Below are 7,622 nucleotides of genomic sequence, written 5' to 3'. Positions count from 1 at the left end.
CTATAGTATCCCTTGTAGTGGTATAACCATTTATTTATTTTTATAGAGGAGTGTTAGATAACTAATAAATTTTGTAATTTATAATTATCAATTAGTTATTATCAATGTTTTTAATGGTATGAGATTAATGGTGTAGGATTATTCTTTTTTTATTGATTAAATACTATAGGAGACTCGAACCCACAACCTCTTAATTGAGTATGGGGAGTCTATGCCATTTGAGCTAACTAGACTTTCTCATTTTTATATATAACGTTGAAAAAGTATTATTATTAATGTAAATGCGTAAAATATTGAAAAACATGAAAAATCATTAGAATTAACTTCTCTTATTTATCTCTTCTCTTTCATATCCCTTTTCCTTTTGTTTTTCTTGTTTCACGTTTTCTATCTATCTTTTTCTACTATATTTGTTATCAAGTTCATTCAGCATTTATACCAATGTTGCTTCTTCTCCTGCTAGCGGTTGTGTTCTTTAATATTTGCAAAAAATCAATTACCCAAAGTTACAACTTACAAAACTAAAGCTATATAATTTTATAGTACACCAAATTCATTAGCAGTTATAGAAGAGTGAAATATGTAAAGTTTGCAAACATATAGAGTCAAATAAAGGAAAAATTACCAAAAGTATTCATAAAGTTTACAAACGCTCACAAAAGTACTTATAAACTAAGGAAATTAACGCTGTACCCATAAAAGATGGGTTCCGTATGACAAAAGTATTCAAATCTTAATTTTTTGTTGATTTTTTAATAAAATTTCTAAACTACCCTACACTCAACCTCAACTCACTTTTTCAACCTTTCATAACTCAATTTGCACCAACTCTTACCATAGAATCCAAAATTACTCCTACAACAAACCAGACCGAAATCAATGATAGTGATGGTGGTGGTAGAGGATCGGACCTCAATCGATTCACTTAAAAGTTTATAATTCATATCCAAACCAAATTAATCAAACACTAAAAAATACTCAAAACATAAAAATTTTCAAATCCATTCATCCAATTTCAATTCACTTTAGCAAAACTAGAAATAGAAAAAGCCATCAACCATAAAAATCAACAAATTCATTCATCCAATTTGAAATTTATTTCAGCAAAAATCAGAAATAGAAGTAGATTTAAAAAAAACAGTATCATTTTAATAGTAACTAAATCAATTTCTGAAAAGAAGAAAAATAAAATAAAAATGTTTTTAAAAAAAGAAATACATTTTTCTTCGCCGATCGACTGTAACATCGTCAATGGCAGAACCTTCATCCACAGTGCCGCCTCCCTTTCTTCTCTGATTTCTCTTTACCGAACCCGCTTTCTGCATGCAAGAGTACCACGACCCCTCTCTCTTTTCAGGTGTGCGACGACAGTATTCTCCTCGGCTAGGTCAAACGCGCCACGACGACGTTCTCCCCGGCTGCAACAGGCGCGCTACGGCAGTATTCTCCTCAGGTTGGGTCACAGGTGTGCGATGAAGGTGTTGTAGTCACTTTAATAGTGAGAGAAAGAAGCAGTGAGAGGGGAAGAGATTAGCAGTAATGGAGTAGGTGGGTGGCGGACGGCAATGAGGAAGTAGGAGGAGAGTTTCTGTGACTTTATGAGAGTTTTTGAGGGATAAATGAGGAGAGAGGAAGAAGAGAAGAGAGGGAGTGACGGTAGAATGGGGTTAGGGTGGGGTAGTTTAGGAATTTTATTAAAAAATCAACAAAAAATTAGGATTTGGATACTTTTGTCATACGAAACCCATCTTTCATGAGTACAACATTAATTTCCTTAGTTTATGGTTACTTTTGTCAACGTTCATAAACTTTATGGGTATTTTTGATAGTTTTTCCTCAAATAAATAAGAACCTAACACAATGATGAGTTCCAAACATAAAAAAAAAATAATTCTAATAAAAAATAAAGAATTAGAGAAAAAAGATAAAAAAATATTTTTATATAAATCGAATTAAACTAATTTGAATTACATAATATAGTAGTAAATTGAAACACATAGATTCAAATTACATGAAACATTATTTTAAATATAAATCGAATTAGTTAAATTCAAATTATACATTATAGTACTAAATCGAATTAATGTGATTTGAATTAGAATGAAACAATATAAATCGAATCAGCTTGATTCGATTTACTACTTGTAAGTTGAAACAGAATATTGACATTTATTACTTTTAAGTTAATTGTTTATTTATTCTATATTAGCTTTAAAACATAAATTAAATGTCAATAAAAAAATACCTCATTTGGATTCAAATGAAATATTAAAAAAATCAGAATAAATAAGAATAGAAATCCAACTTTTGTGTTTTAGTTCAAATTTAAGAAAATCTATATTTTTATAAACTTATGAATTTAAAACAGAACATTAAACGATTTCTAAAAATTCATTAAAAATTATCCTTTAATTTATTAGTATCTAAAAAATCATTATCTGAACTTTTGATGTTGAATTCAAATTTAAAATCATTACATTGATTCAATTTAGTATTATAATGTATAATTTGAATTTAACCAATTCGATTTATACTTAAAACAATGTTGCTATGTAATTCGAACTCATGTGTTTTGATTTACTACTATATTGTGTAATTCGAATTAGTGTAATTTGATTTATATAAAAATATGGTTGGAGATATTTATGTAACATTATTTAGTTTAGGTGATTCATGTAATATTGGCATTGGTTTGGTTTATATAAGATATTTACCAAAAAAAATATTTTTGAGTACAAATAAAAGATAATAAAATAAATCATTAAAGAGAATCAAGATTCAAGAGTATGAAATTACTTAAAAAAAACAAAAATTATGAAATCGACGTGTCCCTTTGACTGAAATCAAGATTATCTTGAGACTTTTCTTTTATTAATTGATTATTTACGATACATATATTAATTGTTATTTTAAGTATATTGATGAGTAGATATTTTATACGTTTTTTGGCATCATTTTCATATAATTTTTAGTATGTTTTGTTTAAGTTTTATTAAGTTTTCATAGATTTTAGTGAAAAATTCACATTTTTGGATTCTACTTTGATTTTGTGTGTCTTTATGCAATTTCAAGTATTTTTTTGCTGAAATTAAGGAGCTGGAGCAAAAGTCTAATTCAAAGACAGAGAAAGCATTCCAGATGCTGTCTGGATCTGACCTCCTTGCACTCAAAAGATCTTTTCTAGAGCTACAGAAGTCCAAATGGAGCGTTCTCAACGGCTATGAAAAGTTAACATCCAGAGCTTTCCAGCAATATATAATAGTCCATACTTTGCTTCATAATTGAAGGCCCAAAGCTGGCATTCAACGCCAGCCTCCTGCCCTATTCTGGCGTTCAACGCCCAAAGAAGAAGAGGCCTCCTAGCACGTGGATCTCAATCAAGTTCAGCCCAAACACTCACCAAGTAGGTCCATAAGTGGATTTTAGTACTAAAAGACTGTTTTACCCTTCTTATGTAATCCTTAGTCATTAGTCTAGTATTTATTCAAGAACTTTTACAATCTTAGGGACCTTTTGACACTTTACACGTTTATCATTGTATTTTCTATCAGTATGAGTTTCTAAACCTCTTAGGTTGAGGGGAGGAGCTCTACTGAGTTTTATGGATTAATAAAGTACTACTGTTCTATCTCAATACGTGTTTGATTCTCTATTCTAAGATGTATATCCGTTATTCATCATTATGAATGCGTTGAACCGGTACAAGGTTATCTCATTCTACAGGGGTCCAGAGTGAGTCTTTCATCGGACAATGATGAACCACCAGCTTGATCATACATCTCTTAGACGGCTAATTCACGACTTCGTTGGGGACTTCTCGAGACACCAGTTCACCCGAAGTACGGGAATATTAGAGTCTTTGTGGTAGAGTCTAGATCCAAAGGCGCAACATTCTCTGATCCGGAAGATTCGACCTTGTCTGTGGCGTTTTGAGTAGGATCACTAAGGATAATGAACTGTAGGAGCTTCACCCTCAATCAAAATGGATCCGTACTAACCCTAGGTTCAGATCTGGAGGAGCATTGGCGATCTTATAATAAAGGCATTGATTACATACAACCTGCCATAGAAGAAATCATTCACAGTTGAAGAAGACAGTAAGACCGGATGGATCCAGAAGAATAAAGCATCTCCAAGCCTTAACCATCTTCATATCATTGCATTCACCATCAACTGAGTAACGTTTTATTTATTTTCTTTTCATGCGGATTAAACAAACAAACAACTATTCTATTCGCCTGACTAAGATCTATAAGATAACCATAATTTTCTTCAAATCACAATCCTCGTGGGATCGACCATGACTCACTAAGGTATTACTTGGACGACCCAATGCACTTGCTGGTTCAGTTGTACGAAGTGTGAGAATTCATGCTACCAAGTTTTTGGTGCCATCGCCGGAGATTGTTCGAGTTTGGATAACTAACGGATTATCTTGTTGCTTAGATTAGGTAATTTCCTTTTATTTACAGGTTTAGTTTTATTTTATCTGAGTCTTTTATTTTCTTTTCAAAAAATTTTTCTTTTCTTTATCGATCTTTATTTTTTGGTTTGAGTCTTTTGTTCTTATTCTTGTTTTTTTCGAATTTCTTTGAGATATCTATTTTATCAATATTTTTTTTAAAAAAACCATTAATGTTAGTACATGGTGTAATAAATAAATTAAATGATAGAAACACGTACTTATATTTTGTTTGGTCAAAATTTTTGTAAGATACTATAATTTAAATTTGCAATATTAGTATATTAATAGTGAAGTGGAGAAAAAAAATATAATATCATATAAAAAATTAAATTATAATTGTAATTTATGATTTGAATCATAATTTAAATATTTTAAACAGAATAATTTTATTTAGAGAATTCATAATTTAAACATAATTTTTATACATTTAATAGCTACATTCAAGTTAATACACTTAATACCATATTAAAAAAATGAACAATGCACATCATATTATTTATTTATTAATTAAATTATTATAATTCAAATTAATTTTAATAGATTAATTTAAAATTATAATTTCAGTTTTATCACGTGCATGGCACGGGTTATTACACTTGTAAAGTATAAGAAGCCAATGTTGTGTTAGAAGTCAGTACATTTTGTAATTTGTAGTTATTAATTAGTCATTATTAGTATTTTTAATGATGTGAGATTACATCTAATAGTGTAAGATTACACACTCTTTTCTTGATAGTTAAATGCTGATTAGATTTTAATAAAAGTGTTGGCCATAAAATTTTCTCTTTATTTTATTTCAGCCAATCTTTTTCCTTTTTCTTTTAAAATAATTTTTTTCCTTATTTCTATATATGAATGTGGTACATGAAGATGAGATAAATGGGAATAAAAAATAAATGAGAGAAAAAGAAAATCGCAAAACATTGATAGGAATTGTATATTAAAAATGTATATACATTATATTTAAAAAAATTATGGTATCAAAAATTAATTGTAATTAATATCAATATCAATAATTAATTTTTATAATTATTTTTGTACTATTAAAGACTACATATAGTGTTTCTTTTTTGTAGAATGAAAAAGGTTGTGATTCATAATATTTTCGTAAAGTTATATCGTATGGATACAAGATTAATTAGATAATAAATTGAATTTTAATTAATATGTTTTATTTTCTGCTCATATTTTTTCATTAATTATTTTACTTTTTATATTTACAGTAAATATTGAATGTAAAAAAGAAAAAATAATATTGAATGTTATTTATTTTATTTATTTAGAGTCCTAATTAAATTTAATATAATTATAGCAAGTATTTAGAATTAATAATAACATGATACTATAATTTTAAGTTGTATAATATAATAAAAAATATAACAATTTATGTATGCTTTCTATATAGCAATAATATTATATATATTTATATATCTCCTCTTTTAACTTTTTTCTAAAAATATTGGCATATAATTAATGTATAGTGAATTGTTTATCAATTATTTATCATCTAGAAAATTCGTACCTCAGACATAGATCTTCTTCTGTTTATTATTTTTCATATCTAAGGGCTACTAACTACGATTCTATCAACAGTGTTACCTATAGTAGATTATGTAATGAAAAAGTTTGAAAAATAAAGGCAAGAATTATAAGGCTATGGAAAGTCTCATCCAAATTTGACAAGAACAAGACGACTTACATAGAAATGGTTCTCATGGATGATAACATAAGTTGATTATTTTTCATGATTCTTTCAAGTGATACTAGGTCCATTTTATAAGTATTTTTTGTTTATATTTGAATATTTGATACCCTTGCACGAATCAAAGACGGTGCGATTTTATAGATTTGTAAGTGCTTATAGTCTTTATATTTAATTTGTTTTAGAGTGTAATAAATTAATAATAGCCAATATATTTGTTGGTGGATTATTTAACTATTATTATATTATTTATGATCACATTCAGTATATATGTGTGATTTATTGAAAAAAGTAGATTATTAAAACTGATTAATAACTATTTTAGAGTTAATCCAATTAAATAATTAACACTAGATTAAAAAAAAACAAACAATGCATAACATGTTACTTTTTTATTAATCAAATTACTATAATTCAAATTAATTTAAAAAAATAATTTAAAATTATAATTTCAATCTTCTCACGTGCATGGCACGGGTAATTACACTTATATTTTTAAAAAATAACATATATATTTAAATATATACCTATTTAAGTATTAAAAAAATTAAGAAAATAAATTAGATCTCTCAATCATCACTCAATAACTTTGTTAGAGTTTCTTGAATTAAATTCTACTTGTTTACCTTTGTTGAATTTCTTGAGATGACTAGTTTACATGTGAAACGTATTATGAAAAATAAAATTTTGAGTATAAAACTGATGATCATATTTAAAATTTAAAAGTGGTAAAAATAATATTGATAAAAAGTAGAAAAATTTTAGTATTTAAATATCTATTTTTCGATATTGTCTACTAGTATATTGTAGATTGTATTCTTTAATTGCCCAACTGCAAAGGCCAAAAGGTGACAATACTCAATAGAATTAAGTAGAACATATTTTTCCCACTTCACTTTTTCATTATATTGACAAAGTCACAAAGGCATCATTTTTTTTTGGGCTACTTTTAGCTATATTTTTCAAGAGTAATTGTACATTTTTATCATGGAGTTCCAGGAAACCACATCGATCCTTAGAGGGTATCTTGCGGAAGAGGCCACGTGAGGGGAAGAAGGCACGTGACTCCTGCAAGGTTTGTGTGTTGAGGCGGTGAGTGGGGGCATGCTTGTATGAAGCGGTGGTTGCAACAGCTGAGAAGGGTCTCCTCCAACAGTTTCCAATGGCGGCGCCAGCGATTATGAATCTTAGATTGAAATGAGTTCATAGGATTCGTTGAGATTTTGTGTTACATTTTGTTTGTTTGAGATCGTATTTGCAGGCACAAGAAAAGTTCAGCAAACGTGAACACATGCTTCGCTAGTTACTCAACAAAAAGTACCATGCAAAAAAGAAAAAGAAAAAGGTATAAATATAATACAGAGTAATACCCAAATTCAGTATTCAGAATAATTTCTAACCATTTTTAATTATAAATGAATTCTTAACTTTTTATTTATTAGATAAATTAATAAT

The sequence above is a fragment of the Arachis ipaensis genome, chromosome B03 (genome assembly GCF_000816755.2).
Source record: "Arachis ipaensis cultivar K30076 chromosome B03, Araip1.1, whole genome shotgun sequence".
Classification (NCBI taxonomy): Eukaryota; Viridiplantae; Streptophyta; class Magnoliopsida; order Fabales; family Fabaceae; genus Arachis; species Arachis ipaensis.
Note: the sequence above shows the minus strand (reverse complement) of the source record.